Source organism: Anomaloglossus baeobatrachus, chromosome 1 (assembly GCF_048569485.1).
Source record: "Anomaloglossus baeobatrachus isolate aAnoBae1 chromosome 1, aAnoBae1.hap1, whole genome shotgun sequence".
Lineage (NCBI taxonomy): Eukaryota > Metazoa > Chordata > Amphibia > Anura > Aromobatidae > Anomaloglossus > Anomaloglossus baeobatrachus.
The window spans coordinates 283,734,213-283,747,951 of NC_134353.1; the positions used below are offsets into that span (position 1 = coordinate 283,734,213).

The following is a 13,739-nucleotide window of genomic DNA, read 5'->3' on the forward strand; positions in this document are numbered from 1 at the left end:
GGCGAGTCTAGTTTATCCCCTAGGCTACGTCAGGGTAGACTACTCTCTCCCCTAGGCTACGTAGGGGAAGGGTATATCCCTTTCCCGGCATCGGCCCTGATGCACCAGGATCGTTCCCTCACGCAGCCCCGTCCACGCCGCAACCCTTCAGGGAGCCTTTATCCCTCAACAGCCATCTTCGCCTTGCGTGGCTGCGGACCGTTCCAGCCTTCTAAGAACGCTTGCAGGGATCACTGTCCCTACGCATCCTACTCTGCAGAGCTGCTAGGCTCTCTCCGCCCAGAAACGACCGGGAGATCCAGAGTCTCCCTTCAAGGACCCTCGCCTTGAGGTTTAGACCATCATCACCCTCTAGGAAGCTTCCCCTTCCTCGCTACTAGGCTAGCTGAGCTACCGGAAGGAGTCCTCCCAGACCCGGCCCGGTCCGGTCCATCATCCCTCAGGCACAGTATTCGAGCCGTTCAAGGGTGGCTACTCCTCACGCAGGAGTAGTTTCCCTCCTGGCACAGAGCCCCACGTGCTCTTTGCCTCCCGCTCCCGTTTCTTCCCTTCGTTTTTTTGGCTATGCGAGTCCTCAACAGCCTGTGGCGGTGATAGCGACGGTGCACATACCAGATTTCATCCCGGACTCTCCAACGGAACACACTGAAGAACGGTGACAGGAAGGTTCCGTCTTCGCGGGTGACCCGCCAATCTCCTCCTAGCGGACCAGTCTTCGCAACCATCCCTGGGAAGCTTCTCTTTCCTCCTCTGGAGCTTATTATCAACCGTCACCAACCTCCCGTGCTAGGGTATGCTATCCCACCATTCCTCGGCACGGTCCCGAGGGACACCCCTAGAGCGTCGTCTCTCCTTCAACATTCCGGACTTCAGAGCCAGCTGGTTAGCCCAGTTACAATTTCTTCTCTAGGTCGTGGTTACCCAGCCAGGTTCCAGTCGGACCATGCCACAGCGGTGATGTGCATCATCCACCAGGAAGACGCAGAGAGTGTCATGGCAAGGGAAGAGGCCAAGAAGATCTTGCTCTGGGACGGGTCCCTTCACTCGCGAATCTCGGCAGCACATCCCTAGCGTGGACATTTGGACGGCCGATTTCTGCGGTAGGATAGACCTCGTGTAGGTAAAGGGCTCCAACACTGAAATCAACAGCCAGTTCTCTGGCGAAGGAAGACCTCCGGTCGTGGACCTTTTTTGGCCTTCCGATCCAAATCTCAGTCAATGGTGCTTCGAGTATGCACCTGCTCTGGACTAGATGACGATGCCCTAGACCGGTCGTGTAGCCTGTTCAGGCTCTCGTGCATCTTCCCGCGGCTTCCTATGATCTCGAGGGTTGTCAAGATGGACCAAGGCAAGCGATAGCTCGGGAGTGGCCCAGGCGAGCATAGTTCACATAATTTACTCATCTCCTCGCAAATGCCCCGTGGCTCCTTCCAGACCGAAAAATTCTTCCGTGTCGGGGCCTCTCTATTCTACAAGGACTCAGAAGTCCCAAGTTACATGGCCTCACCAGTGGATCCCGGGTGCTGGCTCGGTCAGGTCTGTGGACAAGATGATGGCAGACATTGAAGAGGGCCGGGTATCCAGTTTCCTCGATTTATTTCATCGTTCACTAGAAATGTGGGACCTTAATCTAGTGATGGGTTCGCTCAAGGTACCCCTTTTTCCCTGCTCCCACCTGTTTTGATAGGTGGGCTCATCGTGGCCTTCTGGTTGTTACAGACGGCATCAGGGCGGACAGCCTTCTTGTCGTTTTTTCCCCAGTTTCCGGCTCCGCCAGCAGGACAAGGGGGGGCTCCAGCCAGAACCTTTCGTTTCTGTCCAAGACACCTCGCTGTTCCTTCCAGCAGAGGACTTTAGGTTTCGGTTTTTCGGTTCTAGGCTCCTCTCTCAGCCTAAAAGGGGCATAGTTCGTTCCAGGGCTGGTACGAGCCCTCAGTCTTTCGTGTCTGCAGGACACCATTTTTCGGTTACACCGACCGTCAGTCCATCCTTCCACCCTTGCCCAAGAAGCGTATGCCGGCGCCAAGGGCCAGAATATCACATGGATCCTTTCCTCCATATGTGAAGACTATCGCATGAAGGACGGACTTCCGCCGCGGTCTACCGAGCAAGGGGCACCCTTGAACGATTGGACTCCAGTCGTCGATCGACCAGGTCCCCTGGTCCGCCACCCGCTCTAGTCGGCATACCTTGACTATTTTCTATCAGGTTCACACCCAAGCTTCGGCAGAGGCCAGTCTTGGCGTAAGGTTTGCGGGTGGCATTGGCACACCTGTAACAACGTAGGCGCTTGTAGGTCTGGGTCAAGCCCGGCAAGGGGAAGCGGCTTCCTTCCTATCTCCGGTGATGGTTTTCTTCCCACCCAGGGACTGCTTTTGGACGTCCCATGGTCCTGTGTCCCCCAATGAAACGATAGAGAAAGAAGGATTTTTGTGTACTCACCGAAAAATCTCTTTCTCTGAGTCTTCATTGGGGGACACAGCACCCACCCTGCTTGTGTTTTTTGTTATATATGACATGCCTGTTGCCCCAGTGCCTATATTCCCAGGTCACTGGTCACACGACTGTTCGTCATAGTTTCTTACCTTGTTTTATCCAGGATTGTTTGGTTCTTCTCCTACTGCTTGTGCACTAAACTGATTGAGCCCGCCTCCGGCTCAGGGGTTATACTGCTGGGGAGGAGCTAACTTTTTCTGTTTACTTAGTGTCAGCCTCCTAGTGACAGCAGCATAACCCATGGTCCTGTGTCCCCCAATGAAGACTCAGAGAAAGAGATTTTACGGTGAGTACACAAAAATCCTTCTTTCTCAGATTTTTTTTCCGATTTCCTCCATACTACTTCAACTTCAACTTAATTTTTCAGTATAACTACTTTCATTTTCTTCTCGCATTAGTGACTGTTCTGAAAAGAGATACTTAAAACTTACATTGTTACATTACAATCATGTTTTTTTTTTTTTTTTTCATTTTCACTATGTCCCTCTGTCACAATTCAGACATTTCAACAAACCAGATTAGTCCAAGGACAAAGCCAATGAGAACCCTCTGGATCCTCAATCCTGTCTGTCACAATCATGTTGTTCTCTGCTGCACTGCAGTAAGAAGAGGGAAGTGAAAAATCTCATAAAATAAACCTCAAGATACACAAAATCTTAAAGATCCTTAGCACTTTATGTTGATATTTCTCAGATTTTTTTTCCGATTTCCTCCATACTACTTAGACTTCAACTTAATTTTTCAGTATAACTGCTTTCATTTTCTTCTCGCATTAGTGACTGTTCTGAAAAGAGATACTTAAAACTGTTTTTTTCAGGTATATCTGCACTTCACAAAGAATGAAAATCTTGCTAAATGCATATGGAGAAAGAACTTTATCTCAAATCACTCATACTTAAAAACAGCGTGCTAAAACCCGGGATCGGACCAGGGACCGTTAGCTCTTCAGTCTAACGCTCTCCCAACTGAGCTATTTCAGCAACCTACAAAGTTAAAGCTAACAGCATTGCAAGGCAAACTCAAAGGCGTTAATAAATTTTCAGTTCAAAATTTGCATTTTTGGGGCCAAACAAAAAATGTGTTTGTTTTTAGAAAGTGTGAATTTTCCACAGTTGTGCTTGTCAGGATGGCCGAGCGGTCCAAGGCGCTGCGCTCAGGTTACAGTCTCTACTTGAGGCGTGGGTTCGAATCCCACTTCTGACAGGTTTCTGTTAAATTAAAGTCATGTTTTTTGTTTTTTTTTCATTTTCACTATGTCCCTCTGTCACAATTCAGACATTTCCACAAACCAGATTAGTCCAAGGACAAAGCCAATGAGAACCCTCTGGATCCTCAATCTTGTCTGTCACAATCATGTTGTTCTCTGCTGTACTATCAGTAAGAAGAGGGAGGTGAAAAATCTCATAAAATAAGCCTCAAGATACACAAAATCTTAAAGATCCTTAGCACTTTATGTTGATATTTCTCAGATTTTTTTTCCGATTTCCTCCATACTACTTCGACTTCAACTTAATTTTTCAGTATAACTACTTTCATTTTCTTCTCGCATTAGTGACTGTTCTGAAAAGAGATACTTAAAACTGTTTTTTTCAGGTATATCTGCACTTTACAAAGAATGAAAATCTTGCTAAATGCATATGGAGAAAGAACTTTATCTCAAATCACTCATACTTAAAAACAGCGTGCTGAAACGCAGGATCGGACAAGGGACCTTTAGATCTTCAGTCTAACGCTCTCCCAACTGAGCTATTTCAGCAACCTACAAAGTTAAAGCTACAGTATTGCAAGGCAAACTCAAAGGCGTTAATACATTTTCAGTTCAAAATTTGCATTTTTTGGGGCCAAACAAAAAATGTGTTTGTTTTTAGAAAGTGTGAATTTTCCACAAATGTGCTTGTCAGGATGGCCGAGCGGTCCAAGGCGCTGCGTTCAGTTCGCAGTCTCTACTTTAGGCGTGGGTTCGAATCCCACTTCTGACAGGTTTCTGTTACATTACAATTATGTTTTTTTTTTTTTTCATTTTCTCTATGTCCCTCTGTCACAATTCAGACATTTCCACAAACCAGATTAGTCCAAGCACAAAGCCAATGAGAACCCTCTGGATCCTCAATCTTGTCTGTCACAATCATGTTGTTCTCTGCTGTACTATCAGTAAGAAGAGGGAGGTGAAAAATCTCATAAAATAAGCCTCAAGATACACAAAATCTTAAAGATCCTTAGCACTTTATGTTGATATTTCTCAGATTTGTTTTCCGATTTCCTCCATACTACTTCGACTTCAACTTAATTTTTCAGTATAACTACTTTCATTTTCTTCTCGCATTAGTGACTGTTCTGAAAAGAGATACTTAAAACTGTTTTTTTCAGGTATATCTGCACTTCACAAAGAATGAAAATCTTGCTAAATGCATATGGAGAAAGAACTTTATCTCAAATCACTCATGCTTAAAAACAGCGTGCTGAAACCCAGGATCGGACCAGGGACCTTTAGATCTTCAGTCTAACGCTCTCCCAACTGAGCTATTTCAGCAACCTACAAAGTTAAAGCTACAGCATTGCAAGGCAAACTCAAAGGCGTTAATAAATTTTCAGTTCAAAATTTGCATTTTTGGGGCCAAACAAAAAATGTATTTGTTTTTAGAAAGTGTGAATTTTCCACAGTTGTGCTTGTCAGGATGACCGAGCGGTCCAAGGCGCTGCGTTCACGTCGCAGTCTCTACTTGGGGCGTGGGTTTGAATCCCACTTCTGACAGGTTTCTGTTACATTACAGTCATGTTTGTTTTTTTTTTTCATTTGCACTATGTCCCTCTGTCACAATTCAGACATTTCCACAAACCAGATTAGTCCAAGGACAAAGCCAATGAGAACCCTCTGGATCCTCAATCTTGTCTGTCACAATCATGTTGTTCTCTGCTGCACTATCAGTAAGAAGAGGGAGGTGTAAAATCTCATAAAATAAGCCTCAAGATACACAAAATCTTAAAGATCCTTAGCACTTTATGTTGTTATTTCTCAGATTTTTTTTCCAATTTCCTCCATACTACTTCGATTTCAACTTAATTTTTCAGTATAACTACTTTCATTTTCTTCTCGCATTAGTGACTGTTCTGAAAAGAGATACTTAAAACTGTTTTTTCAGGTATATCTGCACTTCACAAAGAATGAAATTCTTGCTAAATGCATATGGAGAAAGAACTTTATCTCAAATCACTCATGCTTAAAAACAGCGTGCTGAAACCCGGGATCGGACCAGGGACCGTTAGATCTTCAGTCTATTGCTCTCCCAACTGAGCTATTTCAACTACCTACAAAGTTAAAGCTACAGCATTGCAAGGCAAACTCAAAGGCGTTAATAAATTTTCAGTTCAAAATTTGCATTTTTGGGGCCAAACAAAAAATGTGTTTGTTTTTAAAAAGTGTGAATTTTCCACAGTTGTGTTTGTCAGGATGGCCGAGCGGTCCAAGGAGCTGCGTTCAGGTCACAGTCTCTACTTGAGGCGTGGGTTTGAATCCCACTTCTGACAGGTTTCTGTTACATTACAGTCATGTTTTGTTTTTTTTTTTCATTTTCACTATGTCCCTCTGTCACAATTCAGACATTTCCACAAACCAGATTAGTCCAAGGACAAAGCCAATGAGAACCCTCTGGATCCTCAATCTTGTCTGTCACAATCATGTTGTTCTCTGCTGAACTATCAGTAAGAAGAGGGAGGTGAAAAATCTCATAAAATAAGCCTCAAGATACACAAAATCTTAAAGATCCTTAGCACTTTATGTTGATATTTCTCAGATTTTTTTTCCGATTTCCTCCATACTACTTCGACTTCAACTTAATTTTTCAGTATAACTACTTTCATTTTCATCTCGCATTAGTGACTGTTCTGAAAAGAGATACTTAAAACTGTTTTTTTCAGGTATATCTGCACTTCACAAAGAATGAAAATCTTGCTAAATGCATATGGAGAAAGAACTTTATCTCAAATCACTCATACTTAAAAACAGCGTGCTGAAACAAGGAATCGAACCAGGGACCTTTAGATCTTCAGTCTAACGCTCTCCCAACTGAGCTACTTCAGCAACCTACAAAGTTAAAGCTACAGCATTGCAAGGCAAACTCAAAGGCGTTAATAAATTTTCAGTTCAAAATTTGCCTTTTTTTGGGGCCAAACAAAAAATGTGTTTGTTTTTAGAAAGTGTGAATTTTCCACAGTTGTGCTTGTCAGGATGGCCGAGCGGTCCAAGGCGCTGCGTTCAGGTCGCAGTCTCTACTTGAGGCGTGGGTTTGAATCCCACTTCTGACAGGTTTCTGTTACATTACAGTCATGTTTTGTTTTTTTTTTCATTTTCACTATGTCCCTCTGTCACAATTCAGACATTTCCACAAACCAGATTAGTCCAAGGACAAAGCCAATGAGAACCCTCTGGATCCTCAATCTTGTCTGTCTCAATCATGTTGTTCTCTGCTGCACTATCAGTAAGAAGAGGGAGGTGGAAAATCTCATAAAATAAACCTCAAGATACACAAAAGCTTAAAGATCCTTAGCACTTTATGTTGATATTTCTCAGATTTTTTTTCCGATTTCCTCCATACTACTTCGACTTCAACTTAATTTTTCAGTATAACTACTTTCATTTTCTTCTCGCATTAGTGACTGTTCTGAAAAGAGATACTTAAAACTGTTTTTTTCAGGTATATCTGCACTTCACAAAGAATGAAAATCTTGCTAAATGCATATGGAGAAAGAACTTTATCTCAAATCACTCATACTTAAAAACAGCGTGCTGAAACAAGGAATCGGACCAGGGACCTTTAGATCGTCAGTCTAACGCTCTCCCAACTGAGCTACTTCAGCAACCTACAAAGATAAAGCTACAGCATTGCAAGGCAAACTCAAAGGCGTTAATACATTTTCAGTTCAAAATTTGTATTTTTTGGGGCCAAACAAAAAATGTGTTTGTTTTTAGAAAGTGTGAATTTTCCACAGTTGTGCTTGTCTGGATGGCCGAGCGGTCCAAAGCGCTGCATTCAGGTCGCAGTCTCTACTTGAGGTGTGGGTTCGAATCCCACTTCTGACAGGTTTCTGTTACATTTCAGTCATGTTTTTTTTTTTATTTTCATTTTCACTATGTCCCTCTGTCACAATTCAGACATTTCCACAAACCAGATTAGTCCAAGGACAAAGCCAATGAGAACCCTCTGGATCCTCAATCTTGTCTGTCACAATCATGTTGTTCTCTGCTGCACTATCAGTAAGAAGAGTGAGATGAAAAATCTCATAAAATAAGCTTCAAGATACACAAAATCTTAAAGATCCTTAGCACTTTATGTTGATATTTCTCAGATTTTTTTTCCGATTTCCTCCATACTACTTCGACTTCAACTTAATTTTTCAGTATAACTACTTTCATTTTCTTCTCGCATTAGTGACTGTTCTGAAAAGAGATACTTAAAACTGTTTTTTTCAGGTATATCTGCACTTCACAAAGAATGAAAATCTTGCTAAATGCATATGGAGAAAGAACTTTATCTCAAATCACTCATACTTAAAAACAGCGCGCTGAAACAAGGAATCGGACCAGGGACCTTTAGATCTTCAGTCTAACGCTCTCCCAACTGAGCTACTTCAGCAACCTACAAAGATAAAGCTACAGCATTGCAAGGCAAACTCAAAGGCGTTAATACATTTTCAGTTCAAAATTTGCATTTTTTGGGGCCAAACAAAAAATGTGTTTGTTTTTAGAAAGTGTGAATTTTCCACAGTTGTGCTTGTCTGGATGGCCGAGCGGTCCAAAGCGCTGCATTCAGGTCGCAGTCTCTACTTGAGGTGTGGGTTCGAATCCCACTTCTGACAGGTTTCTGTTACATTACAGTCATGTTTTTTTTTTTTATTTTCATTTTCACTATGTCCCTCTGTCACAATTCAGACATTTCCACAAACCAGATTAGTCCAAGGACAAAGCCAATGAGAACCCTCTGGATCCTCAATCCTGTCTGTCACAATCATGTTGTTCTCTGCTGCACTATCAGTAAGAAGAGGGAGGTGAAAAATCTCATAAAATAAACCTCAAGATACACAAAATCTTAAAGATCCTTAGCACTTTATGTTGATATTTCTCAGATTTTTTTTCTGATTTCCTCCATACTACTTCGACTTCAACTTAATTTTTCAGTATAACTACTTTCATTTTCTTCTCGCATTAGTGACTGTTCTGAAAAGAGATACTTAAAACTGTTTTTTTCAGGTATATCTGCACTTCACAAAGAATGAAAATCTTGCTAAATGCATATGGAGAAAGAACTTTATCTCAAATCACTCATACTTAAAAACAGCGTGCTGAAACCCGGGATCGGACCAGGGACCTTTAGATCTTCAGTCTAACGCTCTCCCAACTGAGCTATTTCAGCAACCTACAAAGTTAAAGCTACAGCATTGCAAGGCAAACTCAAAGGCGTTAATAAATTTTCAGTTCAAAATTTGCCTTTTTTTGGGGCCAAACAAAAAATGTGTTTGTTTTTAGAAAGTGTGAATTTTCCACAGTTGTGCTTGTCAGGATGGCCGAGCGGTCCAAAGCGCTGCATTCAGGTCGCAGTCTCTACTTGAGGTGTGGGTTCGAATCCCACTTCTGACAGGTTTCTGTTACATTACAGTCATGTTTTTTTTTTTATTTTCATTTTCACTATGTCCCTCTGTCACAATTCAGACATTTCCACAAACCAGATTAGTCCAAGGACAAAGCCAATGAGAACCCTCTGGATCCTCAATCTTGTCTGTCACAATCATGTTGTTCTCTGCTGCACTATCAGTACGAAGAGTGAGGTGAAAAATCTCATAAAATAAGCTTCAAGATACACAAAATCTTAAAGATCCTTAGCACTTTATATTGATATTTCTCAGATTTTTTTTCCGATTTCCTCCATACTACTTCGACTTCAACTTAATTTTTCAGTATAACTACTTTCATTTTCTTCTCGCATTAGTGACTGTTCTGAAAAGAGATACTTAAAACTGTTTTTTTCAGGTATATCTGCACTTCACAAAGAATGAAAATCTTGCTAAATGCATATGGAGAAAGAACTTTATCTCAAATGACTCATACTTAAAAACAGCGCGCTGAAACAAGGAATCGGACCAAGGACCTTTAGATCGTCAGTCTAACGCTCTCCCAACTGAGCTACTTCAGCAACCTACAAAGATAAAGCTACAGCATTGCAAGGCAAACTCAAAGGCGTTAATACATTTTCAGTTCAAAATTTGCATTTTTTGGGGCCAAACAAAAAATGTGTTTGTTTTTAGAAAGTGTGAATTTTCCACAGTTGTGCTTGTCTGGATGGCCGAGCGGTCCAAAGCGCTGCATTCAGGTCGCAGTCTCTACTTGAGGTGTGGGTTCGAATCCCACTTCTGACAGGTTTCTGTTACATTACAGTCATGTTTTTTTTTTTATTTTCATTTTCACTATGTCCCTCTGTCACAATTCAGACATTTCCACAAACCAGATTAGTCCAAGGACAAAGCCAATGAGAACCCTCTGGATCCTCAATCTTGTCTGTCACAATCATGTTGTTCTCTGCTGCACTATCAGTAAGAAGAGTGAGGTGAAAAATCTCATAAAATAAGCTTCAAGATACACAAAATCTTAAAGATCCTTAGCACTTTATGTTGATATTTCTCAGATTTTTTTTCCGATTTCCTCCATACTACTTCGACTTCAACTTAATTTTTCAGTATAACTACTTTCATTTTCTTCTCGCATTAGTGACTGTTCTGAAAAGAGATACTTAAAACTGTTTTTTTCAGGTATATCTGCACTTCACAAAGAATGAAAATCTTGCTAAATGCATATGGAGAAAGAACTTTATCTCAAATCACTCATACTTAAAAACAGCGGGCTGAAACAAGGAATCGGACCAGGGACCTTTAGATCTTCAGTCTAACGCTCTCCCAACTGAGCTACTTCAGCAACCTACAAAGATAAAGCTACAGCATTGCAAGGCAAACTCAAAGACGTTAATAAATTTTCAGTTCAAAATTTGCCTTTTTTTGGGGCCAAACAAAAAATGTGTTTGTTTTTAGAAAGTGTGAATTTTCCACAGTTGTGCTTGTCAGGATGGCCGAGCGGTCCAAGGCGCTGCGTTCAGGTCGCAGTCTCTACTTGAGGCGTGGGTTCGAATCCCACTTCTGACAGGTTTCTGTTACATTACAATCATGTTTTGTTTTTTTTTCATTTTCACTATGTCCCTCTGTCACAATTCAGACATTTCCACAAACCAGATTAGTCCAAGGACAAAGCCAATGAGAACCCTCTGGATCCTCAATCCTGTCTGTCACAATCATGTTGTTCTCTGCTGCACTATCAGTAAGAAGAGGGAGGTGGAAAATCTCATAAAATAAACCTCAAGATACACAAAATCTTAAAGATCCTTAGCACTTTATGTTGATATTTCTCAGATTTTTTTCTCCGATTTCCTCCATACTACTTCGACTTCAACTTAATTTTTCAGTATAACTACTTTCATTTTCTTCTCGCATTAGTGACTGTTCTGAAAAGAGATTCTTAAAACTGTTTTTTTCAGGTATATCTGCACTTCACAAAGAATGAAAATCTTGCTAAATGCATATGGAGAAAGAACTTTATCTCAAATCACTCATACTTAAAAACAGCGTGCTGAAACCCGGGATCGGACCAGGGACCTTTAGATCTTCAGTCTAACGCTCTCCCAACTGAGCTATTTCAGCAACCTACAAAGTTAAAGCTACAGCATTGCAAGGCAAACTCAAAGGCGTTAATAAATTTTCAGTTCAAAATTTGCCTTTTTTTGGGGCCAAACAAAAAATGTGTTTGTTTTTAGAAAGTGTGAATTTTCCACAGTTGTGCTTGTCAGGATGGCCGAGCGGTCCAAGGCGCTGCGTTCAGGTCGCAGTCTCTACTTGAGGCGTGGGTTTGAATCCCGCTTCTGACAGGTTTCTGTTACATTACAGTTATGTTTTTTTTTTTTTTTCATTTTCACTATGTCCCTCTGTCACAATTCAGACATTTCCACAAACCAGATTAGTCCAAGGACAAAGCCAATGAGAACCCTCTGGATCCTCAATCTTGTCTGTCTCAATCATGTTGTTCTCTGCTGCACTATCAGTAAGAAGAGGGAGGTGGAAAATCTCATAAAATAAACCTCAAGATACACAAAAGCTTAAAGATCCTTAGCACTTTATGTTGATATTTCTCAGATTTTTTTTCCGATTTCCTCCATACTACTTCGACTTCAACTTAATTTTTCAGTATAACTACTTTCATTTTCTTCTCGCATTAGTGACTGTTCTGAAAAGAGATACTTAAAACTGTTTTTTTCAGGTATATCTGCACTTCACAAAGAATGAAAATCTTGATAAATGCATATGGAGAAAGAACTTTATCTCAAATCACTTATACTTAAAAACAGCGTGCTGAAACAAGGAATCGGACCAGGGACCTTTAGATCTTCAGTCTAACGCTCTCCCAACTGAGCTACTTCAGCAACCTACAAAGATAAAGCTACAGCATTGCAAGGCAAACTCAAAGGCGTTAATACATTTTCAGTTCAAAATTTGCATTTTTTGGGGCCAAACAAAAAATGTGTTTGTTCTTAGAAAGTGTGAATTTTCCACAGTTGTGCTTGTCTGGATGGCCGAGCGGTCCAAAGCGCTGCATTCAGGTCGCAGTCTCTACTTGAGGTGTGGGTTCGAATCCCACTTCTGACAGGTTTCTGTTACATTACAGTCATGTTTTTTTTTTTTATTTTCATTTTCACTATGTCCCTCTGTCACAATTCAGACATTTCCACAAACCAGATTAGTCCAAGGACAAAGCCAATGAGAACCCTCTGGATCCTCAATCTTGTCTGTCACAATCATGTTGTTCTCTGCTGCACTATCAGTAAGAAGAGTGAGATGAAAAATCTCATAAAATAAGCTTCAAGATACACAAAATCTTAAAGATCCTTAGCACTTTATGTTGATATTTCTCAGATTTTTTTTCCGATTTCCTCCATACTACTTCGACTTCAACTTAATTTTTCAGTATAACTACTTTCATTTTCTTCTCGCATTAGTGACTGTTCTGAAAAGAGATACTTAAAACTGTTTTTTTCAGGTATATCTGCACTTCACAAAGAATGAAAATCTTGCTAAATGCATATGGAGAAAGAACTTTATCTCAAATCACTCACACTTAAAAACAGCGCGCTGAAACAAGGAATCGGACCAGGGACCTTTAGATCTTCAGTCTAACGCTCTCCCAACTGAGCTACTTCAGCAACCTACAAAGATAAAGCTACAGCATTGCAAGGCAAACTCAAAGGCGTTAATACATTTTCAGTTCAAAATTTGCATTTTTTGGGGCCAAACAAAAAATGTGTTTGTTTTTAGAAAGTGTGAATTTTCCACAGTTGTGCTTGTCTGGATGGCCGAGCGGTCCAAAGCGCTGCATTCAGGTCGCAGTCTCTACTTGAGGTGTGGGTTCGAATCCCACTTCTGACAGGTTTCTGTTACATTACAGTCATGTTTTTTTTTTTTATTTTCATTTTCACTATGTCCCTCTGTCACAATTCAGACATTTCCACAAACCAGATTAGTCCAAGGACAAAGCCAATGAGAACCCTCTGGATCCTCAATCCTGTCTGTCACAATCATGTTGTTCTCTGCTGCACTATCAGTAAGAAGAGGGAGGTGAAAAATCTCATAAAATAAACCTCAAGATACACAAAATCTTAAAGATCCTTAGCACTTTATGTTGATATTTCTCAGATTTTTTTTCTGATTTCCTCCATACTACTTCGACTTCAACTTAATTTTTCAGTATAACTACTTTCATTTTCTTCTCGCATTAGTGACTGTTCTGAAAAGAGATACTTAAAACTGTTTTTTTCAGGTATATCTGCACTTCACAAAGAATGAAAATCTTGCTAAATGCATATGGAGAAAGAACTTTATCTCAAATCACTCATACTTAAAAACAGCGTGCTGAAACCCGGGATCGGACCAGGGACCTTTAGATCTTCAGTCTAACGCTCTCCCAACTGAGCTATTTCAGCAACCTACAAAGTTAAAGCTACAGCATTGCAAGGCAAACTCAAAGGCGTTAATACATTTTCAGTTCAAAATTTGCCTTTTTTTGGGGCCAAACAAAAAATGTGTTTGTTTTTAGAAAGTGTGAATTTTCCACAGTTGTGCTTGTCAGGATGGCCGAGCGGTCCAAAGCGCTTCATTCA

At 41.0% G+C, this 13,739-nt stretch overlaps 6 non-coding genes across 6 annotated transcripts; 1 reads left to right on the forward strand and 5 right to left on the reverse strand.

The window, feature by feature from the left end:
• Positions 1–7,277: 7,277 nt before the first annotated feature.
• On the reverse strand, positions 7,278–7,350 carry TRNAV-GAC (transfer RNA valine (anticodon GAC)). Its single transcript has one exon. It is a non-coding gene; the product is annotated as a tRNA-Val (tRNA).
• Positions 7,351–8,830: 1,480 nt separating this feature from the next.
• On the reverse strand, positions 8,831–8,903 carry TRNAF-GAA (transfer RNA phenylalanine (anticodon GAA)). The gene has a single exon. It is a non-coding gene; the product is annotated as a tRNA-Phe (tRNA).
• Positions 8,904–9,607: 704 nt separating this feature from the next.
• On the reverse strand, positions 9,608–9,680 carry TRNAV-GAC (transfer RNA valine (anticodon GAC)). Its single transcript has one exon. It is a non-coding gene; the product is annotated as a tRNA-Val (tRNA).
• Positions 9,681–10,597: 917 nt separating this feature from the next.
• On the forward strand, positions 10,598–10,680 carry TRNAL-CAG (transfer RNA leucine (anticodon CAG)). The gene has a single exon. It is a non-coding gene; the product is annotated as a tRNA-Leu (tRNA).
• A 479-nt stretch (positions 10,681–11,159) lies between these two features.
• TRNAF-GAA (transfer RNA phenylalanine (anticodon GAA)) lies at positions 11,160–11,232 on the reverse strand. Its single transcript has one exon. It is a non-coding gene; the product is annotated as a tRNA-Phe (tRNA).
• Positions 11,233–13,489: 2,257 nt separating this feature from the next.
• TRNAF-GAA (transfer RNA phenylalanine (anticodon GAA)) lies at positions 13,490–13,562 on the reverse strand. Its single transcript has one exon. It is a non-coding gene; the product is annotated as a tRNA-Phe (tRNA).
• Positions 13,563–13,739: the final 177 nt, after the last annotated feature.